The sequence below is a fragment of the Rana temporaria genome, chromosome 9 (assembly GCF_905171775.1).
Source record: "Rana temporaria chromosome 9, aRanTem1.1, whole genome shotgun sequence".
Taxonomy (NCBI): domain Eukaryota; kingdom Metazoa; phylum Chordata; class Amphibia; order Anura; family Ranidae; genus Rana; species Rana temporaria.
This window is the reverse complement of record NC_053497.1, coordinates 144972998-144999790: the sequence shown is the minus strand read 5'-3', so window position 1 is coordinate 144999790 and position 26793 is coordinate 144972998. Positions and strand designations below refer to the sequence as shown.

Sequence of the window (26793 nt, the reverse complement as noted above, 5' to 3'; positions counted from 1 at the left end):
GTCAGGCGCTGATGTTGGATGAGAATGCCTGGCTCACAGTCTCCACTTTAATGTGAAGGCCAGTCAAGTTCCTTCACCCCAAACTCGCTCAGCCATGTCTTTAGGGACCTTGCTTTGTGCACTAGTCCAAATCATTTGGTGGAGGTGGGATTATGATGTGGGGTTGTTTTTCAGGTGTTGGCCTTGGCCTCTTAGTTCCACTGAAGGGAACTCTTAAGGCGCCGACATTTTGGACAATTTCATGCTCCCAACTTTGTGGGAACAGTTTAAGGATGGCCCCCTCCTGTTCCATAACGACATGGTGGTGGAAAATTAACTTCAAGTGCAAAAATTCACATTATAATAGTAACTAAAACATATAAAATTGAGTGTAACAATCCAAAAAAAAACAAATTCCAAAGTGCTATAATGGTGGCAAGCTCCCATCTAAAAAGTTGTTGCACTTGAAGTTAATCTGTATGGCAAATATCTATATCTATATTCCACCATTCCTGCTAATTTTCATTTTTTTATGTCTTTTTTTTTTAGTTTGATGTGTATTATATGTGACGTTACATATCACAGAGACCGGTATTGTGGTAATATTGACGTTTATTGAGATTTCCATACCTTAGAGGGTTCCACCATTATTTGTTAAGTTATTGATTAGTAAGTTAGCGCTACACTTTTGTGGTGTGGGAACACATATCAGTGCTTAGCAGCAAGCCTTTTACTGACACTTTTTTAAATTTACCTCCAATAGTTTATTGTAAATAGTAGTGTGGTGATTACCTATTATACTAAAGATCGGCATGTGGCATTATTAAACATCAACGAATTTCAGTTGTGCCCCACCAGGCCAGCCCCCAATGGACAATGTGTCTGTCTGTGAAGTTCAACACCCAAACCCTGTACTCAGGGCACTGATTGACATCACTGATTCGCAGCACAGATGGGAGCTGATTGGCAGCACTGATAGGCAGCACTCATGGGCACTGATGGCAACTAATAGGCGGAACTGGTTGGCAGCACCGATGGGCACTGATGGGTGGAACTGGTTGGCAGCACTGATGGGCACTAATTGGCACTGATAGGTGGCACTAATTGGCAGAACTGATGGCCACTGATTGGCAGCACTGATGGCCACTAATAGGTGGAATTGGTTGGCAGCACTGATAGGCGGAACTGGTTGGCAGCACTGATGGGCACTGATAGGTACTGATTGGCACTAATTGGCAGTACTGATTGGCACTGATAGGCAGCCCTGATAGGCAGCACTGATTGGCACTGACAGGGGGTGCTGGCACTGACAGGTGGCACTAATGGGCACTACTTGGCACTGACAGGTAGCACAGATGGGCACTGACAGGTGGTACAGATAGGCACTAGCACTGACAGGTGGCATTGATTGGCACTGATAGGTGGCACAGGTGGCCATTTTTTAAATGGAATAGATTAGAAACCATGAGAATGGCGCAAATTCTTGTAAAGGGAAAACTACAAGATATGGGATTGGAATATAAAGATACATGGATACAATACCACCAATTAAAAACGTATATTGAATCTAAAATACATCTATCACTATTAAATAGACCATTAACGGAGTTCGAAAATCTACTAATAGAACGAGTAAAAACCTTTCTAAAATATATAAATTATTACTCCCTTCGGGACCTATTAATGAACTAACATATATGAGAAAATGGGAAGAGGAGGCAGAGATATCAATATCATTAACAGAATGGGAAAAGGCAATATTTTTTTACAAATAACGTGGTGTTTTATTTGGAAGAGTAAAGGCATACAAAATGCAGACATAAGCATCACAATAACAGGAAATGCAATTAGACCAAGAGGATCCAAGTCATGTTTAACAAATCTATTACATTCAATGCTGTAATACATAAGCTTAATGAGTAATAGCAGGAACATAAGAGGTCCAGTCGTTGGGTCTACAGCCAGGGAGGTTCTTGGACACAACATAGTGTAAAAATCTAAGAAAATAACACACACAAGAGGAAGAAGACAACGGCAAGGGGATCAATCGGGTATCTCAGTACAGGTGGCTGCATTTCCATGTCCCAAATTTTGCCATATTTAGCTGGGCAACATCTATGAACATAGATCTCTTTTTTATATGGTAAGACAATGTTGACTGCGGATATCCACTCCTGGAGTGACGGTGGTGTGACCTGAAGCCACTTTCTCACTATAAGTAATCTAGCTATAAATAGTGATTCTTGGAGAAATATTTTGTGGAATTTATCAGAATCTGGATCTGGGAACACCCCCGGTAAACATTGTTTGGGGCACAACGTCAGTGGAGACCCCATCTCATCATGAATGAATTTCACTATGTGGGACCAGTAATCCTGTATTGCTGGGCATGACCAGAGAAGGTGAAAAAGGTGCTGGATGGACTATCACATCTGGGGCACAATGAGTTTTGGTCAAGTTTGTATTTGGCCAAGCGAAGAGGGGTCAGATATGATATATGCAAGATGTAAAGCTGTGTAAGACGGTCCGATAGCTTAGATGAGACCTTTTTGCAGGTGTCTAAGGCCTCGTACAGACGAGCAAACATGTACGATGAAAACAGTCCGCCGGACCGTTTTTAGCGTACATGTCTGCCCGGAGATTTCTGTATGATGGCTGTACACACCATCATACAGAAATCCGTGCGTACTCGATACGAGGCCGCGCCGTCGCCGCAACGATGACGCGGTGACGTGCGCGGCCCTGGCAGTTCAATGCTTCCACGCATGCGTCGAAGGCATTCGACGCATGCGAGGGATGGCGGCCGCTTGGACATGTACGGTAGGTCTGTACAGACAACCGAACATGTCCGACGGACAGGATTCCAGCGGGCATGTTTCTAAACATGTTTAGAAATATTTGCCCGCTCGAAAAAGGCCCGGCGGGCAAATGTACACTGGAATCCTGTCCGCTCGGCTGTACAGACGACCGAACATGTCTGCTGAAACTGGTCCGCGGAAGAGTTTCAGCAGACATGTTCGGTCGTCTGTACGGGGCCTAATGCATCCTCCCATTCATCATCCTCCAGCTCCCCCACATCCCCTTTCTCTTTCTCTCTCTCTCTCTTTTATTTTTATTATTATTTTTATTATCATTAATATTATTATTATTTTCTATATGGTTAAGCACTTTTACAGTTGTTGCTGTTGACATGGTTGATGGTTGATGCCCCCGAAATGCTGAGATGGCTACGCACGGCAGGGCTCACAACCCACGTGTGTGCGCCCTGAGTGATAGCGTCAGCGCTGTGATTCTTATTGTGAAATGCGGGGACCTGGGCCTGGAGGATGCGCTTGGGGCGGTTGTTGGAGGCCTCCGGCGTGGACCCTGGGTAGAGTTGCCCCTGGAACCGCCTAGGGTGGTTCTCCACTCGTGGCAATACCAGAGCCCGAAACGCGCTGTGCTTAGATAACTGAGGAGGGTAGGCGAGCCATCCACCCTTCTTAGGATGCAGTACCGCAGCCGCCGCTGGGGGCATTTCTCGTCGGAATGCCGCTTTGGTTATGCAAATTAGCACTTACGGAGATCCACGAAGCTTTTACGCTTCGTTTTTTCTCCGTAAGTATTAGTTTGCCGTCGCAATATTAGGGCTGCTTTTACAAGGCCTAAACTGTTTAGGCCTTGTAAAAGTAGACCCTTCTATCCCGCTTCGCTGTCTTTTTTTTTTTAACTTTTTTTTTTTTTCCGCGGCAACTCGTATTTATTTTTTTACGCCCGTCGCGATTCTCAAAACCCGGCGCAACGTAAAACCGCGCAAAGCACGTCGGGAAAATGACGTCGGGAGCATGCGCAGTACGTCCGGCGCGGGAGCACGCCTAATTTAAATGGGACTCGCCCCATTAAATTAGGAACGCCTTGCGCCGGCCGGATTTAAGTTACACCGCAGAAAATTTCTAGGTAAGTGCTTTGTGGATCGGGCACTTATACCTCTTGAAGCCTGACTGAAAATCATTGGTTTTCAATTCTGCAATGCTGGGGGTGAGCATCCAAAGCTTATCAATCATGTCCCAGCAACAAGTCAGGATGTGAGGGTTTCTAACTAGGAGTTTTTTAGCCAGGCTTCTAAGGGAAAAGGTGAACTTACCCTTTAAGGGATAAGTTCGCCTTTAGTTGCATGTTACACCCATTTTCAGGTGCAATACTTTGCAGACTGGTAAGAAAAAAAAGTGCAGTTTTTTTTTTATCCTGCAAAGAAATGTGAATTTTTTATTTATTTTTTGAAATACGAACTTACCTTTTTACAGTCTGTTGATTTAGAATGACTGACGCACAGCTTACTGTACATTATTGGGAGATGATGCTAAAACCACAAGACACCATGAAGTCACCATCCTTACCCAGTCGTCACTAATAAGACATAACTCATGCATTGCAGGTTGTCCCATGAGTGCCACAGTGACAGCTGCCTCGGGCAAGATTTATATAGACAGAAGGTGATTCACAGCTAAACAGGAGCTTCTCGTGGCAAGTATGTGTCCAGCCATTTGGTCCAATATACAGTGGGTATAGAATATAATCACCCCCTTTAAAATAATCACATTTTGTTGCGTTGCATCCTGAAATGAAGACATACACAGTTTTTGTTTTATCCATCTGTATTAACTAGTGCAACTTTTAACATCCAAGTGAAAGATATAACACCAACATGTCATAAAAAAGAAAAACAGAATCACCTCCAATGTCGGTATTCCCCAATGTACCTACCACCAGTAATCCTCAGGTTTTAGGGCTTCCACAGCTGCTCCACTGGTCGCTAATCTCTCTACTCTGTCCTGCACTTCCAGGACAGACCAGATGGATTCTGGATGGTCAGCGCCTTCACATGGAGGGGGTCTGGTGTTAGGTTACCATTACAGCTTTTCCCTTTAGGGATAGTGGTCCGCCTGTCCAGTATGCTGCCAACACAGAGCAGCCTTAAGCCTCATACACACGATCGGATTTTCCGCAGACAAAGCGTAGGACTTTTGTCTGAAGGGCGTTGGCCGTGAACTTGTCTTGCATACAAACGGCACACAATTGTTGGCCAACAAACACGGAACTACGTGTTTTTTCAGCTCTTTAGCGCCACCCTTTGGGCACCTTATGCTAAGGTCGTGTTTGGTGAGCATTGCTTCCGAGCATGCGTGTTTGTATTTTGGACTTTCGTCTGACGGACTTGTGTACACAGGATCGGAAAATCCAACAACACACAATTTTTGTCAGACAATTTTAAAGCAGGGATCTTCAAACTAAGGCCCTCCAGCTGTTTCAGAACTACACATCCCATGAGGCATTGTAAAACTCTGACATTCACAGACATGACTAGGCATGATGGGAATTGTAGTTCCTGAACAACTGGAGGGCCGTAGTTTGAGGACCCCTGTTTTAAAGCATGCTATCCAACATTTGTCAGTGGAAAATCTGACAACAATTGTCCGATGGAGCGTACAAATGGAGGGATTGTCCGACAACAGCCTGTCATCACACAATTCCGTCGGAAAATCCGATCGTGTGTACAAGGCTTGAGAGTTCTAGCACACACAAAGCATAAAAAACAAAAACAAAGGTGACTGCAATAGGTATACAACAACCTTTAACCTGACCTGTGACAAGTCAAAAACACAAGACTTTTGTTGGGCTTGTTCAGGTAGGTGCACGGTGTAAGTGTACTCCTAAATATCTAGGCAAGACAGTGGGCCGGATTCAGAAAGAGATACGACGGCGTATCTCCTTATATGCCGTCGTATCTCTGAGTCCGGCCGGTCGTATCTATGCGCCTGATTCAGAGAATCAGTTACGCATAGATATCCCTAAGATCCGCCAGGTGTAAGTGTCTTACACCGTCGGATCTTAGGCTGCAATTTCAGGCTGGCCGCTAGGTGGCGCTTTTGTTTGTTTTACGCGAGGAATATGCTAATTAGGTTTTTACGCCGATTCAGAAACGAACGAATGACCACCCGGCGCTTTTTTTTTACGTCGTTTGCGTTCGGCTTTTTCCAGCGTATAGTTACCCCTGCTATATGAGGCATAGCTAATGTTAAGTATGGTCGTTGTTCCCGCGCCGAGTTTTGAAATTTTACGTTGTTTGCATAAGTCGTTCCCGAATACGACTGGACGTAATTTACGTTCACGATGAAAGCAATGACGTCCTTGCAGCGCACTGGGATATTTTACAGACGGCGCATGCGCCGTTCAAATAAAACGTAAAAAATGCGGGGTCAACACAAATTTAAATAAAAAACGCCCCCTACATCCCCATTTGAATTACGCGGCCTTACGCCGCAACACATACGTTACGCCGCCGTAACTAAGGGCGCATATTCTTTCTGAATAAAGAACTCGCGCCCAAAGTTAGAGCGGCGTAACGTATCGGAGATACGTTACGCCGGCCGGACAGATACGCGCAGGTATCTGAATCCGGCCCAGTCTTTATAAGGACAAGCAGGACCTGTTTTAGTATTGGGATTATAGGGATTTTGTTTTATCAGTAAAAAAATCATTTTTAATATTATATTTTTATATATCATTTTATATATTATATATTATTTTATTATATACATATTTTTTCTGCTTTGTGAACTTACTGGCGCACCTATTGGTAACACAGTGGTACCTATTATATGCTTCCTGTTATAGTCTACCTTTTGAAATATTCTTCAAAATCCTCCATTTGCTCCTGTAATTGTGTAAAGCGGACAGTTCTATCCTAGATCCCATTAGTCGTGCAGGTTGTGTCTTGATTTGAGCTTTTACTTTGTCTTCTTCATGAGAAATGTAGCTTGTTGTACCCAAAATATGAAGTGGCATTCCTCGGATGAAAATTCTATTTTGGGCACATTAATCCTTTAATCCTAAAGCGGGATATGGAGAACACAGTATCCTTCTGCCACAGGAAAAAATATGACATTTCCAGAACAAAATGTATTTTTTTCTTAAAGTTGAAGTCAAGTTCTGAATTCGTCTTTATATCTGCCTCCTGTCATCTCCTGCACAGCAGCACTCAATCCAAAAGTGGGAGAAGCAGCACTAGCAGACGATCAGGCCAATCAGGCTTGACTTATCAGTGTGTTGCTGCTATTTTATTGTCTAATTAGCAGCCTGCTGGGGATGGAGGATAAAAGGGCACACCACTGTATACAAATATACCTCTGTGTAATTGCCCTGTAATAAATTCCCCCACCCCCATGAGCAGGGCTGTCTTAATGAGTGGGCACACCTGGGCACTGCCCAGGGGCCCCAGCTGCATGGGGGCCATAGGCGTGCGCACAGGGTGTGCCAGGGCACACCCTAATCATGTTGTAATGTACAGATTTCCCCTGCTGCTTGGATGAAGAGAAAGAGGCAGGGGAAGCTCTGTCCTCGGTCCCTTTTCCTGTCTCAAAGTGGGACAAAAGTTATAATAAAAAAACTACTGACACCAATCTCTGCCCTACTGGCATCATCCACTGCCCTACTGACACCAATCTCTGCCCTACTGGCATCATCGACTGCCCTACTGACATCGTCCACTGCCCTACTGACATCGTCCACTGCCCTACTGACATCGTCCACTGCCCTACTGACATCGTCCACTGCCCTACTGACATCGTCCACTGCCCTACTGGCATCGTCCACTGCCCTACTGACATTATCCCCTGCCCTACTGACATCGTCCACTGCCCTACTGACATCGTCCACTGCCCTACTGACATCGTCCACTGCCCTACTGACACCATCCACTGCCCTACTGACATCGTCCACTGCCCTACTGACATCGTCCACTGCCCTACTGGCATCGTCCACTGCCCTACTGACATTATCCACTGCCCTACTGCCATTATCCACTGCCCTACTGACATTATCCACTGCCCTACTGACATTATCCACTGCCCTACTGACATTGTCTACTGCCCTACTAACATTGTCTACTGCCCTAATGGCATCGTCCACTGCCCTACTGACATTATCCACTGCCCTACTGGCATCGTCCACTGCCCTACTGACATTATCCACTGCCCTACTGACATTATCCACTGCCCTACTGACATTGTCTACTGCCCTACTAACATTGTCTACTGCCCTAATGGCATCGTCCACTGCCCTACTGACATTATCCACTGCCCTACTGACATTGTCTACTGCCCTACTAACATTGTCTACTGCCCTAATGGCATCGTCCACTGCCCTACTGACATTATCCACTGCCCTACTGACATTGTCTACTGCCCTACTAACATTGTCTACTGCCCTAATGGCATCGTCCACTGCCCTACTGACATTATCCACTGCCCTACTGGCATCGTCCACTGCCCTACTGACATTATCCACTGCCCTACTGGCATCGTCCACTGCCCTACTGACATTATCCACTGCCCTACTGACATTATCCACTGCCCTACTGACATTGTCTACTGCCCTACTAACATTGTCTACTGCCCTAATGGCATCGTCCACTGCCCTACTGACATTATCCACTGCCCTACTGACATTGTCTACTGCCCTACTAACATTGTCTACTGCCCTAATGGCATCGTCCACTGCCCTACTGACATTATCCACTGCCCTACTAACATTGTCTACTGCCCTAATGGCATCGTCTACTGCCCTACTGACATTGTCTACTGCCCTACTGACATTGTCTACTGCCCTAATGGCATCATCCACTACCCTACTGACATCGTCCATTGCCCTACTGCACATATATACACACAGACATATGTGTTTGAACTTTGGGGTGCACACCCTAATGCAGTAGGCTGCGCACACCTATGATGGGGGCCCTGCACTTTCCTCAAAGCAGCTTGTCCTTGAATCCACGCTGGCCCAAAATTGGAGTGCTGGGGTTATATCTGGGGTGTAGAGGGGCAATAGTGCTGGGGAGGCATCATTCTAGCAGATATATTATATGTACAGGACAGCTTTGTTACTTTATGTATTTAGTATTTTCCCACTGTTTCTTTGATGTACAGAATGATTGTTCATGTAGTTAATGCGGAGCTCCACCCAAAAGGGCAAACTCTGCTTGTCCGCCTCCTACCTACTTGATGTCTGTTTACCTGCACTGTCTCCATTGTAGGGGCCCCAGAGCATTACTTTGCCCAGGGGCCCATGATGCTATTAAGATGGCCCTGCCCATGAGTGTCTCCCACAAGCTGTAGGTTCCCCGCTCCTACTCTGTCCTCGCCTCCAACTTTGTATTTGTGCTAATGGTTTACTTGATTTCAGGTTGATCAGCAGCATTTAGAAGGCTTTTCGCAGTGCTTCTGGGTGAGAAGTGCAGAAAAACACGGCAGCCGTTGCTTGTGACAGCTACAGTGGGAGGAGCTCTGCACCGCCACTTGTTCCAGGTTAGTGTCTCAAAGTATTTACAGTCAGAGGCAGCCAGGCAGTTTGCATTTTCAGGAGGCCAGCAATGACAGTTTTAAAGGAGAGCTGTCATGTGGGATGAATGGAGACTGCCATTGTTGACGACCTTGGAATGCCAGTCGCCATGCTATGGTTTGGTAATGATTTCAATGCTCTGTGTGTCATGATTAATGTGAGTGATCAAGCCTATTGATAACAGCTAGCAGTGTATGATCCAATTAGGGTGACCACATTTCCAAACTGCCATTCAGGGACACCCCCCCCTCTCTCACCTTCCCCCAAAAAAAGATGAGGGAGGGCAGGGGGTAATGTAGTCTCGGGGGTTGATGGGGAATTTGTCAGGTGAATGTGCCACTTGCCACCAGATGCAGTGCCACCTGAGTGCCACCCATAGCCTGCCACCAGATGCAGTGTCACCTGCCACCCATAGCCTGCCACCAGATGCAGTGTCACCTGCCACCCATAGCCTGCCACCAGATGCAGTGCTGTTGTCACTCCCTCTGCATGAGCCACGTGTGTAGAAGGAAAGGAGTGGCGTCACTATCTGGAGAGTGAAGATCATACCAGTCCCTGCTGCTTGCCGCTGGGTGCCAGAGATGGAGGAGGTGCTGAGGTGGGTGGGGACAGCAGTGCTGCACTAGGCGCAGGCCTCGCTCCTGACCTCACTGTCTGAGAGTAAATTGTCACTGGTTGCAAGATGCCAGGCAGCGCCGGCCCTGGCAACCAGTTCCCGAAATGTAGTTATTAGTTAGTAGGGGGTGGCTGTGTCCTCTATTTCATTCCGGGACATTGTATTGTCCCAGAATGAAGGTGCCCGGGACCCGGGACAGACATGTCTATTGCGGGACAGTCCCGGGCAATCCGGGACACGTGGGCTCCCTAGATCCAATGCCGGTCGATGAAAGACATCTGTAAGCGTTGAGGCCACTTGGGTTTGCAATCTGGTATAACACAGTAGGTGTGCTTTGTTCTGGATGTGTGTGAAGCTTCAGGACCATACACTATTAGGCCTTTATCACATGAGAGGCCAGGGGGGTAAAAACAAATGGCTAAGCCACTGTTTTACCGCCCCACAGCCGCCCACCTAAAGACTAAATAACGGCTAGAGAAGGCTGGTCACATGCAGTATCCCTGAATGCTTCGTGTTATGGCCGCTGCAAATTTTACACGACATGCCAAGTTGACAGGTGGCACTGCCAGTCAAACTAGGCCATTAAAGTCAATGGGCCACCCTGCAATTGCAAGCCAAATGCTTGGTTCACAAATGCTGCACATTAGCCCCATTATAAACTGCTGTTTGGAGGAAACTGTAAAAAAAAAAAAAAAAAGGTACTTAAAAATGTCTGCATACATTTAGGTGGCAGTAGAGAAAATGTTCCAGTTTTAGAGAACAGCCAATCAAGGAACGCACATTAGGGTTTTTTGGGATAACATGCATTAGCGGTAGCAGAGGTTCTATTTTACATTATGTAATGAGGCTGGAAACTACTTTTATACAGTAAGTATAGCATTTCATTCAGGGGACCTGCACTGCCACCTGGTGGGTATAAGTGGCAGTTTATTTTTTTTCCAGTTGTCAAAACATATTCATACTGAATGAAAGAAGTATCAGAAATACAGTAATGAGAAAATGTACCTTTATCTGTAGAACACGAACATTGCCATGGAAATTGTTAACTATTTCAACATATCTGAACAAGCAAACAATCACGCCACAGCCTGAGATCTCACATGGTCCTCCCCCAACATCATTTAGACAATGCCTACAGATATGTAGCGCCCCCTTACTTTCAGTATGGGCACTATGCTAAAGTTAGTGGGGAATGGGAGAGTTATTTTTCTCCCATTCACAATTTATTTTAAATTGTGACCTCTGTCATTCCAGAAAGGTCCACTGGGTCAGTCTGTGCTCCAGGGATGCGTTACCATCCCTGGCCAGCAGTTGGCACCAGTGGGGTTCTGGCAGAGTGAGTTTTCCTCAGCAGCCAATTAGAGGAGCTTTTCCCTCGCAACACATGCTGGGGAGGGGTATATCTGTGACAGGTGTCATGTGTTCTAAAATTTTCGCGGGGTCTACGTTCCAGGTGCGGCATCCACCTTCAGGGTGCGCGCATCCATGGACCCTGCCGGCGTGGCCCACCTGGCCGAACTCGCAGACTACTTGGAACCTCATCCGGAGGTACAAGGGGACCCCAGTGACTCACTAGGTTCCCGGTTCTATTGAAGAAGATCCCAGGCTGGGTTGGGGAGTCGGTTTGAGGAGAACCCGGAGGCAGGTTGTCCAACAGAGCCTGAACAAACCAATTGGGGATCCGGTGACCAGAGTACTGACAGGTATGTTTGCTGTCATCTGGTGACCGATGCAGAAATCTACTGGGGGGATTCTCTCCAATTATCTATCTAGCTCAGTTATTGTAATTGGCATGTTGCGGAGGCCCTAGAGCCAGGCCTGTGAGAGAGGCCTGTTCCTCCCAGAAACCCTAAGTAACGTCTTGGCTGCCAGGCTTATGGAAAGAGGTCTGTCCGGGGGCACTTTACCCACTCAGTTGGAGTGGCGACGAGTTACAAATTGGTACTATACAGAGCAGTACTGACTGCTCCATTTAATATCCAGGCCTGATACTGCAAGGTTCTCTTTCTCTCTATTCATCAACCTCGTCCTTCCCAATTTATGTTGATGTTGGCCTGGAAAATAAAGCATTGGAAAAACCCTTTTATTCACTATCTGGACCTTCGCTCACTATTTGTCTCTACCATTACACCCCTGGGCCATATCAAGGTAACTCAATAGGCCGATCCCAAAAACAAACCAGCGGCTCCTGCGGGGGTAGCGCTACAGATAAAACCAACATACTTGTATAAAAACACAAAGAAAATTTGCCTTTTTATTCATTTTGTTAACATAATAGATGTACTGTGGAAAAGTAAACACACCCTTAGCCTCAGAAACTAGTATTGCCCCTTTTAGGGGAAATTACTTATTGTAAGTGCTTTGCACAACTGCCCACAGTTTTAAATGATATCATATCACAAAAAATGAACCTCCGCTTTTCGGAACCCTTCCCCCCTCCGGTGTCACATTTGGCACCCTTCAGGGGAGGGGGGTGCAGATACCTGTATAATACAGGTATTTGCACCCACTTCTGGGCCCTTCCCCCCCATCCCCTGTCCCCCGCCGTCTTTTGGGAAACACACAGGTCCCAGGAGACAGCGGGGACCAGTGAAGACGCGCAGCGTGGTTCGCGCATGCACAGTAGGGAACCGGGAAGTGAAGCCACAATGCTTCACTTCCTGATTCCCTCACTGAGGATGGCGGCGGGGGTCAGCCGAGCGATTGCTCGGCTTCGGCTGCCGACATCGCGGGCACCCGGTGAGAATGATCCGACGGACAGTTTTCATCGGTTCACCGCTGAAGCAGACTGATGGCCTGATATGCGTACACACCATCGTTTCCAAAACCGATCGGGTCAGAACGCGGTGACGTAAAACACACGACGTGTTGAAAAAAACGAAGTTCAATGCTTCCAAGCATGCGTCGACTTGATTCTGAGCATGCGCAGGTTTTGAACCGATACATCGGTTTTGACCTATCGGTCAGCCGTCCATCGGTTTGATTTTAAAGCAAGTTCTCTTTTTTTGGACCGAAGGACAACAGACCGATGGGCCGTACACATGGTCGGTTTGGACCGATGAATCTGAACTTCAGTCCGGTTTCATCGGTTTGGACCGACCGTGTGTACGCGGCCTAAGTGTCCATTTATTAAAAGTCAGCAGCTGCAGTATTTGTAGCTGCTGGCTTTTAACATTTATTTCTTTTAGGCGGACCTCCGCTTTAACCATTCCTCCATGCAAATGTCCTTCAGTTCCTCAATGTTTGTGGATTTCCTTGCATTAATTTTCCTTTTTAAATCCCCCCACAATATTTCATTGGGATTCAAAACAGGCCAGCCTATAGCCCTCTATTCCTTCTTTTCAAGCCATTTCTTTGTGAAGATCCATGTCTGATCTAACTTCACTTTTCAGACAGACCGCCACACATTGGTCTCTAGCACACTTTGATATGATACAGAATTCATATCTGACTTGATGACTCCAGCTCCTTGGACCCTGAAGCAGCAAAGTAACCCCAAACCTTAGCATCATTTTAACCCCTTCCTCTGAGCCCAGATTGTCCAGGACCCACCCCAGCCTGTGACTGGACATTAAAGTAAAGTTCCACAAATTTTATTTTATTTTTTTAAATATTTATTTATACTTAGCAGGAAACTGGTCCACATGAACCATAACATAAACTTTACAGTAATTGCATCTTCAATATAAAAGACAAAGGCTACATACGTACATAGGAGGACGGTATATCTGGGACGCTATCTGGCACCAAATGAGGTGAAGGCAACCCCGTATGAATTTTTACCCCGTCCCATCCCCTTGTCCTCAGAAACATGGGCCTCGTACACCTTCTGTCGGGGGTCCAAAGCTGGTGAGGAGCAATTTGTCTATAAGGAACAGCGGGCACAGTTCCTCCCTTTTTCCGTTTTCTAAGCGCTAGTTAGTAGAGAGAGGAGTATGAAGTAGAGTATAGGTGCCGCCGTAAAAGCGGCTAGAGGAGAGCTGAGAAAAGTTGTGTGAGAGAGAAGTGGTGAGAAAAAGGAGAAGGAGGGGGAGGGTGGGATGGAGGGAGTGAAGAGAAAGAAGGGGGGGGGGAGAGTCGCAAGTATGGAGTCCACCAGCCCCAGCAGCCGCCAGGTCCCAGTGGTCCCCTCCAGGAGGTCTTTCTGGCAGTTTGTCTCTTGGCCAAGTCAGCGATATTCGCTGTCCGTCACCATCTAGGGGTCATCTCTGAGGGCTTGGCCTTCCGCCGAGTATTTAAAAGAGTTCCACAACCTCCACGTCTGGGTGTATCGCTCGGTCCTGTCTTGTTTTGTCAGAATCAAGTCTTCCATTGTATTAATGTCGTCCACCTTCCGCAGCCACATGGCCACCGTCGGTGGGTTTGGAGATCTCCAACAAAGCGGTATACATGCCTTTGCCGCGTCTAGGAGGTGTCTGACAACTGACTTCTTGTATATTCGCGCTGGGGTGTTGTTTGCGTGGAGGAGAAAATACGCCGGGTCATTTGGGACTGTGCGATCCGAGAACATTTGCGTTATTCGCCTAATTTCCCCCCAGTATGTCTGTAGGTGTGGGCAAGACCAGAATATATGGAGCATAGTGCCCCTATCTGTCTGACACCTCCAACAGAGGTCCGATAACGACGGGAACAGTCTATGCAGCAGGTCCGGGGTTCTGTACCATCTTGTCAGTAACTTAAAATTAGTCTCCTGTATCTTTTCACAGATCGATGATTTGTGTGTGAATCTAAGTATGTGACTTGTCTGAGCTGGCGTAAAATGGCAGCCTAGGTCCCTTTCCCATTTACCTAAGCTCGGGATCTGGTGGTCTGCCGGCGGTGTAATCAAAATTGTATGCATCAGTGACAAGGCATGTGGCAGCGGCTCCGACTCCATACACACCTCCTCCAGAGATGTAAGGGTGTGTCCCCACTATTTTTTTTTTAATCTGCAAGCATTCCCATTCCCATCCTCAATGCTTTTGTAAATGGCCAAAATGTATATTATTATTTTTTCTAAATAAAAATGTTTCATTTTCTTCCTGCAGCCCCCTCCTGGTCTGGCCACCTAAGCGATTAGGTCACAAGGCGATTCCCATGGACTCCGGGGATATCACCATCATCTACCCAGAAGTCCATGGGAATTGCCTATTACTGTAATTAGCGCTGCGCAGTGACATTACTTTGCAGGCATGAGATCAGGAGGTGCATGCTGGGTAGGCAGCGCATTTGAAATCCCGGATTTGTTTCAGGCTCCAGCGCTCTCTATAGGCAGACACTGGATTTTAGCTTATGGCAGTGGGAGGGGAGGGGAGGGGTTGCATTTTTACATAGTTAAAAGTCCAAAAGTCCATCAAGTCCAACCTATGTACCTATGTGTGTGATTATATGTCAGTATTACCTTGTATATCCCTGTATTTTGTGGTTGTTAAGATGCTTGTCTAATAGTTTCTTGAAACTATTGATGCTCCCCGCTGAAACCACCGCCTGTGGAAGTGAATTCCGCATCCTTGCCGCTCTTATGCCACGTACACACGCTCGGAATTTCCAACAAAAAATGTTCGATGGGAGCTTTTGGTTGGAAAGTCCGACCGTGTAGTAGTCCCCATCGGACATTTGTTGTTGGAATTTCCGACAACAAAAATTTGAGAGCTGGTTCTCAAATTTTCCGACAACAAAATCCGTTCTCATAAATTCCAATCGTGTGTGGACAATTCCGACACACAAAATTCCATGCATGCTCTGAATCAAGTACGAAGCGCTCGGTCTGGTAAAACTAGCGTTCGTAATGGAGATAGCACATTTGTCACACTGTAACGGACTGAAAAGCACGAGGCTGAAAAGCGCGAATCGTCTCTCACCAAACTTCTACTAACGCGACTGGTATTGAACTTCCCTTTACTAGTGCCGTTGTATGTGTTGTACGTCACCGCGTTCTTGACGTTCGGAATTTCCGTCAACATTTGTGTGACCGTGTGTATGCAAGACAAGTTTGAGCCAACATCCGTCGGAAACAAATCCACGGTTTTGTTGTCGGAATGTCCAATCGTCTGTATCGTCATCCAATCGTGTATCGAGCAGCTCCCCAGCTGATCCCGCTTACGGTCCCTGCAGTCACGATTTGGATCTCCAGCCTACGGCTCTCAGTGCGATCGAGGACACGATACGCTTGCATTCCCAGTGCCAGGCAGGCACCTCTACAAGTAAGGGGCCATTCAGCTTGTTTTAATTATATTTTATTAAAGCGGTATTATACTATAGCCCTTTTTCTCGTTTTTTGTGGACACAATCTGGGATATCATGAGTACCAGTATCGTGGGAGTGACAGCGTTTGGTGTATAGTGTGCAGGCACTGAAACCTGCTCTGCCCTACAGACCTACTTTTTCATTAAAGTGGTCAACACTGTCTGGTAAGCTCATTCCCTCTGTAGAGCACATCGGGTGAAACTTAATTGGTGGAGGCTGCTTTTATCATCAGGATTGATTGCATGATCACCCATTTGAAGTTTTCTGTGAAGATTATCTCTCTTAGGCCCCATACACACGAGAGAATTTATCCGCGAATACGGTCCAGCGGACCGTTTCCGCGGATAAATCGTCTCGAGGATTTCGGCGGATTTTCATGCGATGGAGTGTACACACCATCGCATTGAAATCCGCGCCGAAATCCTCTGGCGATGACGTGTCGCGCCGTCGCTGCGATTATGACGCGGCGACGTGCGCGACGCTGTCATATAAGGAATTCCACGCATGCGTCGAATCATTACGACGCATGCGGGGGATCCCTTCGGACGGATGGATCCGGTGAGTCTATACAGACCAGCGGATCCATCCGTTGGGATGGATTCCAGCAGATGGATTTGTTTGGCATGTCAGCAAATATTCGATCTGCTGGAATCCATCCCAGGGGATAAATATCCGCGGAAACAGATCCGCTGGAGTGTACACACCATAGGATCTATCCGCTGAAACCCATTCGCTGGGATTTTTCAGCGGATGGATTCTATCGTGTGTACGGGGCCTTATGAACTGTATTCACCCCATTGTGTTAATCAAGCAACACAAATTCTCTATATTTTTTTTCACAATTTTTATCACTTTTGCATTTTTCCAAGGACATATTATTGGTGTATATATCCATTGTAGATATCAACACTAGAGATTGATTGGTATTTCTATTATATTGAGTGTTTATCTAGTATCATCACCCTTCATTTTGGGATCATCCTAGCCGATGTGTCTCAAGTGTTAGGATTTTTCACATAGGCGATTCACCTACTAGCGCCCTCTTTCACACTTTTTCTATCTATTGCACAGTATATTTGTATTTATATATTTTGTTCACAGAGGAGCAGCTTTGCATACTAAGTTAATTTATTTTATGTAACTATTTAATAATATAGCTTTACTTATTGGCGCGGAAACACACCTCACTCATAATTGAAATCATATACCCTCTCAAGTGTCTCTTCTCCAGAGAGAATAAGTTCAGTGCTCGTAACCTTTCCTCATAACCAATATCCACCAGACCCTTTATTATAAGGTGACAAGATTTTTTAAAATGAAATCCGGGGACATATTTTTTTTACTAGTAATGGCGGCAATCAGCGACTCTCTGCCCGTCGCCGCCCGCCTTACAGCCTGTCAAGTCTCACTCTCCGGGCCCCCGGCTACTACTGGGTGGGGTGCGGAGGAAGATCACTCTGCCAGGGAAGGCAAGGAAATAAACAGGCAGGCGGCTGGCCGGGACTTGAGCCAAGGCAGAAGAACATGTGAGTGGAGCAATCTGCGACAGGATCTCCATCCTCCTGGCCTGGGTGGTATTGGCACTCTCTGCACCATGTAGAAAGATATCAAACTGGGCCATGGCCCTGATAATCACTGCCTTCTCCTGTGGGGAAAAATTCAACTTCCTCTTCTTAGCAGCTGGAGCAGACATGGCTCAAAAAAACAGCAGCATGCCTCGTTCGTTCGGCCCTTCATTTGCATGGGGTCACGGCTCATTTCAATGGAACACGTCCACTTCCTTCCTACTTTTAATTACGCCGGCTTACGCCGAGGAATTTACGTCGCGTCGGCGCAACATTGGGCGGAAATACTCTGAGGATACGGTACTTGCCTCTCTAAGTTGAGCCGGAGTAGCGGAAATGAGATGCGCTACGCCGGCCTATATATGCGCCGATGTATGTGGAAATGTCTATATAAACACCAGGTGACCAGTGTTAATGAATATAAAGTCCAAATAAATATTGTAGAAAAACTTGATGAGTGGATAAAACTGGGTGCAGAGAATTCCAGACCACCACGAATTCCCAATAATTTAACGTGCAAAGACAAAATACCCGCCACCAGAAGGGGAGGCTTACCGGATGTATTGAACCCTAATGAGCCTGCGCTCAGAGGGTCAATAAGGCTGTATGTATAAATGGAGAATGCACCAGCAGGGAACCGAATATCCAACAGACAGGATGCAATGAAGCCGTCACTCGAGGGAAGGAATCAATGGCTAGGAGATGACTCACAGATTATCAAACCATACCCAATGTGCAGAGAGGAAAGGAAGGCACATAGCGTAATTCCGTAAAACATGAGACGTTTTAATAACGGTTAAAAACACTTATGCCCCGTACACACCATCACTTTATGTGATGAAAAAAAATTACGTTTTTAAAAACGTCACTTTAATTGACCGTGTGTGGGGGAAAACGTAGTTTTATGTCTTCTAAAAAACGACCAAAAAAAATTTAAGCATGCTACAATTTTATGTGTCGTTTTTCAAAACGTCAACTTTTACTTCACAGAAATTGACCGTGTGTAGCAAAAACGTTGTTTAAAACGAAGTTTTTTCACCCGCGCATGCCCAGAAGCTACTTATGAAGCAAGCTTCAATGGAAAAACGTGGTGGAACGTAACCTCGCTTTGCTAGAATATTGTGAGAAAAACGATGGTGTGTATGCAACTTCGTCTTTGAAAATTGAAGTTTCAAAAACGTCATTTTTTACTTCACAGAAAATGTCGTTTTTTTTCATCACATAAAGTGATGGTGTGTATGCGGCATTACAGTTGAGTAGATAAAAAGAACATCAAAATCGAAATGTGCATGGCAGCAGTGGAGTCCCGACGTGTTTCGCAAAATCTTGCATCGACCCCAGAAGTTAGACTTTAGGAAATCCAAAAACTCTCTAGATTAGGGATCGACCAATTATCGGCGGCCAAAATTCACTTTTCGGTGTTATAGTATCGGTATTGGGCACATACATACCCGATATTACTGATATTGCTTCAAGGGGTTTTACCTGTGTGATGCGTGCAGCTGTTCTTTAGAGTCGACGGTCAGCTTTATTGTAATAACAAGCAATGCGTCCCACCAGGAGGCCCAAGCAACCAGCTGGCACCTCCGCCGGCTGGCCGAAGACCCGAACAAAGCGGATGCATAGTGTCACAATGCAGAGAACAGAACTTGTATGACTGCATATTTCAGTAATTCACAACATTCCGACCGGAAGGCACCTGGCCGGGAACACTCACAGCATACAACAGCGGTGTGTAGTGGAGCAGGTCTCAGATGTGTCTTGAATGCAGCCTGGCCAGTCTGTACCCAAAATGAGGAGGTTTCCAGGAAGAATGGCGTCTTTCTGTGCTTTCCCTACTCGTCTGGAACCTCTCCCTGCCACTAATCACTGTCCCTGCCAGACAGGTGACCTGTCCCTACACTACCCATGCATGAAATGCGGGCCAAGACTGGGAGCCAGTGCATTAAAGGGGTTGTAAAGGTAAATGTTTTTTCACCTTAATGCATCCTATGCATTAAGGTGAAAAAACATTTGACATTACTGACCATCCCCCCCCCCCCCCCGAGCCCCTATTTTACTTACCTGACCCCTTAAAAGTCCCGCGCTTGACCCCGTCATCCTCTTCGGTTCCCAGCCTGGCTGTTGATTGGCTACACTGGATGGATTGAAAGCAGCGCAGCCACATTCAATGATACGTCACGGCGGGGCCGAGTGATACAGTTACTTTAGTGTTCTTTTAAATAGGCTTTGTCTAAACCAAGATGGCTGCTAGAGTCTAATGGGGCAGCAGCATCCAATCAGATAGCACCCCCAGTGATCCAGGAAACCATAGTGGAACCATGTTCCTCTTGACTTCCTTTCCAACTGCAATGCCACTATGGACAAGCGCCACCTACAGTAGAGAAAGTAGACTGCCTTTCAAATAGACCTGTTGGAAAACATGTAACCCAAGATATCTGTGCAAACCAAACCAAATCAGGAGCATATTAGTAAAACATCCAGTCGTTTTATTGAAAAATAAAAGTAACACAAAAAAATGTTTTCATTGTCCACAAGTAAAAAAAGGCACATTCATTTCTAACACGTCTCTAATACTGCGATCTGAGCGACCAATAAGCACATACAAAAATAATATTTAAAAAATTCTTATCTAAACAGAAACCTATCAGATAAAAAAAAAAACAGCTCAAAGCATGTAAATACACTTAAAAAAAAGATAAACTAACAGTATACCCCACACTGGTGTTTCAGGTTTAGGTAGATGCAAGCTTAAATGTTTCATGGACAAAGTCTTTTCGCCTGAATTCCCAGCCCTCTGGCTTGGCTTTGTAATGGCTGGGTGCAGAGGATCGACCTGGGAAATCACCACTGAAGATCCAGAGGTATACAAGCCATCGGGTGACCAAAACCCCTGGCATCCATCCATAACTGAAATACTAGAACATGGTAAGCTGACCCTTCAAAACCACAATCTCCAACCGACCACCAACATAAAAGGTGACAAAAAGTCACTCTAAATATGGGAAAATACCACTTAAAACACTATAGATAATATGCATAATGAATGTGTGTACAGTACGTCTTACTGTAAGTGGGCTATTTGTAAAGAGTCAGCTAACTGGTGTACTGTTTTCCCAGGACCCCCTTTATCCATTCAATGCTTTATAAATAGTGGTTCACCCAAATGAAAAGTTTGGTACCGAAAATTCAGGAATTGGTATGTAAAAACATTTTTTTCTTTATTTATATATATATATATATATATATATATATATATATATATATATATATATATAATATATATATATAATCATTTTATTGTATTCAACCTTTTAATTAATATCATGATTTTAAATGAATATGAATTTATTTTCGCCCATTATCGGCACTGATAATCCTATTTTCGTCCGATAATTTTTGGCAGCCAATATCATTACATCCCTATTTATAAATGATTTATTAGAGGTATCTATATAGTGCTGACAATTTACACATTGTATATTCACATGCTCAAGGAGCTTACAGTCTAAGGTCCTACCTTACATGCATACACATACTTGGGCCAATTTATCTACTAGCATGTCCTAGGGGGTGTGGGAAAACATACCCCGGGGAAATCTACGCAGCACAGGGGGAACTTACAAACGCCATACAGATAGGCCCAGATTCTCGTAGATCGGCGTATCTTTGTGCGGGCGTAATGCATCCTATTTACGTTACGCCTCCGCAACTTAGACGGGCAAGTGCAGTATTCTCAAAGCACTTGCTCCGTAAGTTGCGGCGGCGTAGCGTAAATAGACTGGCGTAAGCCCACCTAATTCAAATTTGGAAGATGTGGGCGTGTGTTATGTAAATGTTGTGTGACCCCACGTAAATATGACGCTTTTTCCGAACGGCGCATGCGCCGTCCGTGGACATATCCCAGTGTGCATTGCTCCAAAGTACGCCGTAAGGACGTATTGGTTTTGACGTGAACGTAAATGACGTCCAGCTCCATTCACGGACGACTTACGCAAACGACATAACATTTTCAAAATTCGACGCGGGAACAACGTCCATACTTAACATTGGTATGCCGCATGTACGCCTCATATAGCAGGGGTAACTTTACGCCGGGAAAAGCCTAATGTAAACGGCGTATCTGTACTGCGTCGGCCGGGCGTACGTTTGTGAATTTGCGTATCTAGCTGATTTACCTATTTCTAGGCGTAAATCAGCGTACACACCCCTAGCGGCCAGCGTAAATATGCAGTTAAGATCCGACGGCGTAAGAGACTTATGCCGGTCGGATCTAATACAAATCTATGCGTAACTGATTCTAGGAATCAGGCGCATAGATACGACGGCTCAGACTCAGAGATACGACGGCCTATCTGGAGATACGCCGTTGTATCTCCTTTGAGAATCTGGGCCATAGTGGGACCCTAGTGCTGGAAGACAGAACTGCTAACCATTAAGCCAATGTGCTGTTAAAACAGCAGGTGAACACTCGCCCTGTTCCATCTGCCCTTACCAAAGGCCAAGTTTGCCTTATTACATTGTCCTATTCTGGGTCTGTTCGTTCGCCAGCGGAAGCTCGCTTCCTACTTGTTTCTGCCAGCCAAAAGAACAATTGCCCAAACCTTGAAGAAACCATAATTTCCTTTCCAGGGTGTGAGAGAGCACCTGACAGCGTTGATGCTTACCAGCTGTCCAGCATCCGCAACAACTCCTATGCTAAGTTCCTTAAGATCTGGGAACTGTCGCTGTCATATGTCTTCCTGACTCTCCTCTTGACCCCTGTTTCCCCTTTAGTCTTCTCTGGCTTTTCTCTACTTCTCCACTTGCTGGGTGCACGACCCTTTTTCCATTTGCACCACCCTCCTACCCAACTATCTATTGGTTTCTGCTTGAGAGAGAGAGAGAGGGAGAGGGAGAGGGAGAGAGAGAGAGAGAGAGATCCTTTTCTTTGCCTTCTTTTGCAAACCAACCCTTGTTGCAATTGTCAAAGCTAGCCCCTGCGTGGGCGGAACTTTTGCATGTTATCTTCTTGTAATAACCAAATAAATACTAAGAAACAGAAGGAGAACAGGCTCCCATGTTGAGCGTACAAGGCAATGGAGTACCAATTCTGGACCGCTGCTACTTTACAAATAGCCCCTATGTATTATAGTGAGGAATAGATTTGGGTAGACAATGAGCAGGACCGTCTTTAAGGCAGGGCAAAAGGGACAGCTGCCCTGGGCCCCGTCATTGTTGTGGGGCCCAAAGCAGCTGCCTCATACTTGCCAACTATCCCAGTTTAAAGTCCCTTGAAGTTTTAGTCCTTTGCTGTGTCCTGATAGCTCAGTGTGAAGTGCAATGCTGCCCAGGTCTGCCCTATTGTTGTGTACAGATGACTCACCCGCAGATCCTGTGTTTACATGTAAATAACTGTCATTCATATGTAAATAGCGGCAGCATTCATATGTAAATATCTGATGCCGGCGACATTTATATGTAAATAAAGGCGTCATTCATATGTATATCATGCTGTAACCTCTAGCAACCAATCAGTGAGCAGTATTACTGTACAGTAATCTCTAGCAACCAATCAACAAGCAGAAATCATATCCTGTAACCTCTAGCAACCAGTCAGTAAGTTGCAATGATATGCTGTAACCTCTGGCAACCAATCGCAATCACTGCCTGATCTTATACAGTAAACTGATTTTAAGTATAGCTGATATGTATTGTATGTCTCAGAGCAGGTGGAGAGCAAAATTTCATGGGGAGGGGGCCCCAAGAAATGTTTTGCCCAGGGTCCAATCAACATTAAAGACGGCCCTGACAATAAGCACCTACAGAAAGGCTTCTTGCAGCCACATCAAAGGTCTGGTTGGATATTCTGGTTTTAAAGGGTATTTGCCCTTCCAATGATAACATTCTTATGTACCAGTACAGCTTAGAGATGCTGCACCTTGGACCAATAGTAATAAATAACTTTGATAATACTGTATAATGACACTACTGGCGGACCGTTTTCATCGGACAGTGTGTACGGGGCCTAATGTTTAGCTTGGCTGAGAGTTCATATTTCGGCCTACAGAAAGGAGAGAATTGGACTCTCCCGAGGTGAAATGGTAAAGGTCATACAAGAGTTTAAACCTGTCGCACTGAAGCTCCTCCCTGAAAAGGGTCAGCGTTGGGTTATCTGCTAGATCCACAAACATGAAATATTGACCTGTTTCACTTCTACGGAAAAATAGTTTCCATTTCTCAGAAAAACTTTGCTGGAGTTGTTTTGCACGCCTTCATGGCTCCTGGAATTAGTCCAGCCCTGCTGCTGGGTAATAAGGATTGTAAAGAGTAAATCATGGAGTCAAGAAGAAAAATAATGGCCTTGCCCTATGAACAGGCTTTCTTAAAAGGACTCGGGTCCAAAAAAAAAAAGCTGCTTCCAAGAGAAGATGAATAATGATGAGTTGCTTTAAAGGAGAACTCCACCCAGGGAATCTAATAACTGCCCAAAGTCAAAGAGAATGACCAGCATTGTGCCCTCACGGAGCCTATAATCTAAGGTCCTACTTCACATGCATACATACACATAAGGCCGATTTAGGCAGGAGCCAATTAATCTACCAGCCTTTTGTTGAGATGTTCCTCTAAGCTGAGCCGCCAAGATCATTCTGTTCTTAGCGGCCATATGAGGACAATGACCCATGCCAGTCACCACAAGAGGGGAGGGGGAGAGGCCTGGCAGGGAAAACTTGGCACAGATTTTCAACACAATAAACCAGAGACGTAAGCTCCTTCATAATTTTTTCCCTGAGGTTCTAAAACCTTGGTTGGGGGGAGTGCTCCTCTAAGACCAAGTGTTACATTGTGTTGTATTGAATAAATAATACATGACCAATGTATTGTACCTCAATGGATTTCCTTCTGTACATAATAAATGGAAGTGATATAAAAAGAAAAAATACAATTGCACACTCATCCATGCAAACTCACACCAATTCAGAAGGCCAGTAGACTTAAAAACGTCACTGTATGAAATAGAAATGAATTCCATAAACTGATAAGTACGTCATCATTTTAAAAGCGTACACACGGTCGGACAAAACCGATGAGAATGGACCGAGGTTCAGTTTCATCGGTCCAAGCCGACGGTGTGTATAGCCCATCGGTCTGTTTTCCTTCGGTCCAAAATTTTAAAACATGCTTCAAAACCGAACCGATGGACCGCTGCCCGATCGGTCCAAACCGATGGTTAGTACAGAAAGCATCGGTTCAAAACCCGCGCATGCTCAGAATCAAGTCAACGCATGCTTGGAAGCATTGAACTTCGTTTTATTCAGCACGTCGTGTGTTTGACGTCACCGCGTTCTGACCCGATCGGTTTTTGGAACGATGGTGTGTACGCACATCAGACCATCAGGTCACTTCAGCGGTGAACCGATGGAAATGGCCTGTCGGACCATTCTCATGGGTTTGGAACGACCGTGTGTACGCGGCCTAAGAATAGCAAAAGCTGGGACCAATAAGAGGCTGAGTAACCTTTTCAACAAAATTCCTATAAAAATACAACGTGGCCCATGCCAGACAGACAATTCTGTCACCAGCAAAATAATCACTAAAATTCATCCTACATTATCCGCAATCCCCACTTGCTAGTGATCATGATAATGAAAATTCAGTCTCAGAGATTCAGCTGATAGTAAATGGTCACCAGTAATAGAATTGGAGGTCTGCCATGATCCTTATTGAAGACCAACTCCAGCCAAAACCTCCCTAGTTCACATGGGCCTTGGGTCTAAAAAAGCCTTAAGCCTCGTACACACGATCGCATTTCCATCGGACAAATCCATGGAATTTTGTGCAAAGGGCGTTAGCCGTGAACTTGTTGTACACACAGACAGCAGAACTTTTTCAGCCAACATACACAAAACTACGTGTTTTTTCTGCTCTTTAGCACCACCCTTTGGGCAACTTTTGCTAATGTTGTATTATGGTTATCATTGGTTTGGCGCATGCCTGTTTGTACTTTGGATTTTAGTCCGACAGACTATAATCCGATGGAACACATTTGCTGTTGGAAAATTTGAGAGCATGCACAGCCGACATTTGTTGTTGGAAATTCCGACAACAATTGTCCGATGGAGCGTAAAAACCCCGCCATCACACAATTGTTGTCGGAAAATCCGATCGTGTGTACGGGTCTTAAGGAACATTACATTATTGGCACTTCCATTGATTCAAATGAAGGTTTTCTTCAATCTGCAATCCCTGCTAAATGTTGGAAGCAAGATCAAAATTAGTGGAAAGCAACACAAGTAAAATACTACGATTCGCCATTCACGTAAAAAAATCCTAAACCCACATATTCGAGGGGGGTGGAGGCGTCTTCCCTGCTTAGAAATTGTACTCTGACAGCATGGACGCTCCGCTGTCAGAATATGCTGATCAGCCACGGATCAAGAAAAATTTCCAGCAAGACTGTTCGCCAGAAATTGTTAGATCGACTCCTGCTGAGCGACCACACATGGATCGAAATTCATCCAGTTCCTGCTGAACCAGCTGAATTTCAATCCATCTATGGCCAGCTTTAAAGCGTTTGTAAACCCGCGCTTTTCTCTAAATAAAAATAACAAACATGCCTATACTGACCTGCTCTGTGCAATAATTTTGCACAGAGCAGCCCTGATCCTCTTCTTCTGAGGTCCCCACGGAAATCTGCTTTCCATGAGGGCACCTGTGCGGGCTCACTCTTGAGTCCCGCTGCTGCATCCATTGACACAGACAGCAGGATTCAGCCCCGCCCCCGCGTCACAGCTTTTTATTAAAAATGGCTTCTGCTACTATCAATCTGTCCAATGAAGAGAGCGAAAGCGACTGGAGCTGCTGCGCTTGTGCGCATCGCTAGATCGGATCGGACTTAGGTAAGAAAAAGGAGGTTTGGGGGGGAGCTGCAGCACAGAAGATTTTTCACCTTAAAGGAGTTGTAAAGGTTCGTATTTAAAAAAAAAAACACCTGGCAATCACTGGCCCCCCCAGTTTTACTTACCTAAGACCGTTCATTTTCTTGACGCT

General features: G+C 45.5%; 1 long non-coding RNA gene across 1 annotated transcript in view; it reads left to right on the top strand.

Annotated features, from left to right (window-relative positions):
- LOC120914193 overlaps positions 1-26793 on the top strand; it is a 65479-nt gene that overhangs the window by 3553 nt on the left and 35133 nt on the right. Inside the window, exons 2-3 of the long non-coding RNA XR_005743633.1 lie at positions 4394-4486; positions 9202-9323. This is a non-coding gene — a long non-coding RNA (uncharacterized LOC120914193). The remainder of the gene's footprint in view (positions 1-4393; positions 4487-9201; positions 9324-26793) is intronic.